We start from the raw sequence: 1437 nt of genomic DNA, 5'->3' as shown, positions 1-1437 counted from the left end.
TTCTGCACCTGCCAGCCAGCTCTAAGTAAAGCCCTGCCCACATTTTTCCACTCTATGATGCTGTACATTTGAAATAGCCACTGTGATGCCCTCCAGCCACACGGAGGTGCCCAGCGGTCCGAGCTCTCTCCTGATGTGCAGACTACTGTATGCATTGCTTTCCAGTTACAGACGTGCATAGATTGGGAGTGAGCTGCCTCTAACCCTATTTTCCCCACAGCCCTTCTATTTGTACTCCTTGCTTTTGCAGAACATACGATTTTTCAGGAATGGGTAAGTGTTGGGCACTAGTATGTACAGCCTCACACCCTCTTGTTCATACCTTTGATCCCGGCCTTGTTTGGGGGCACAATTCCACACAGGCTTGGACCTGCCTCCTGTGGCCACGCTTCACCCCCTGACCCCCGCAGGGCTCGTGGAGTGCCTGCAGGAGCGTGCTCAGCACTGGCTCATGTGCAACACAGAGGGGCAAGGGTGTTACAACCCGTTGGGGCAACCCTCTGCCAGTGCTGGATAGGAGTCAATGGATGAAGACTTACAAATGCTTCTCCCTTTCATCCCTCAGAGGGTTAGTCTGAGGCATATTCAGTACAGTTTCTCAGAAGTTACTGTTGGCATCGAAGCCCAGTTGTCCACAGCAAGGACCAGCACAACTGGCTTGGCTTGCCCTCCTTCCTTGGCCAGACTCCCTAGGCCCTCCCTCTTCCCTAGGAAGGCACCTGCACCCACGTCCTTGTCTCAGGTTTTTCTTTCCGGGGGAACTAAGGTACCATGGGCTGCATTAAAGTCAAAACACCTCTCCCTACTGTTGCGAAACAGTCTTTGCCCAAATCCTTCCAAGGGCCTTTATCATCTCTTCCCCAGGATCCCCTGCACCTCCTTATGATGCCCCACCCAAAGCCTCCATCTGGAATCTTCTTTTTGGTTTGGATAGAAGGAGCCAAGTTTTCAGCATCTGCCCCAGTGTCTAGATTGAATAGAAGTGGCTCCTCTGTGTCAAGGGCTAGTCTGAATCACCAAACAGGGACAGACTCTCACAGCCCCAGCTCCAGTTGCACACCAGGAGTCAAAAAACCTGTCTGCAGCCAAAAGGGTGAACGTGAGGTTTATGAGTCGCGGCTTTGCCCTCCTTGTCACATTCAGGATGAACTCAGAGGGGAGGAAATGAGACCATTACTAAGACCTGTTCTTTCCACTGGAGCACTTCCTTCTTAGACTTCGACACTTCAGTGTGTGTACATGCACGTAGGCCTGATTTTGTCCTCATGATCTTTGCATTCTTTGTATCCTAAAATCTAGGTCAGTGATTCTCAGACTTTGGGATTTCGCAGAACAGTACATTAAACACATATTTTTAAAACTATAAAGCTGTCATAATTCATTTCGTTTAGAGAGAAATTTATAACACACAATCCATGGTTCTACAATCTTCTCTTT

Source organism: Ursus americanus, chromosome 6 (genome assembly GCF_024610735.1).
Source record: "Ursus americanus isolate L20-20 chromosome 6, mUrsAme1.1.p, whole genome shotgun sequence".
Lineage (NCBI taxonomy): Eukaryota > Metazoa > Chordata > Mammalia > Carnivora > Ursidae > Ursus > Ursus americanus.
The sequence above is the reverse complement of the archived record's forward strand: the minus strand, read 5'-3'. Positions refer to the sequence as shown.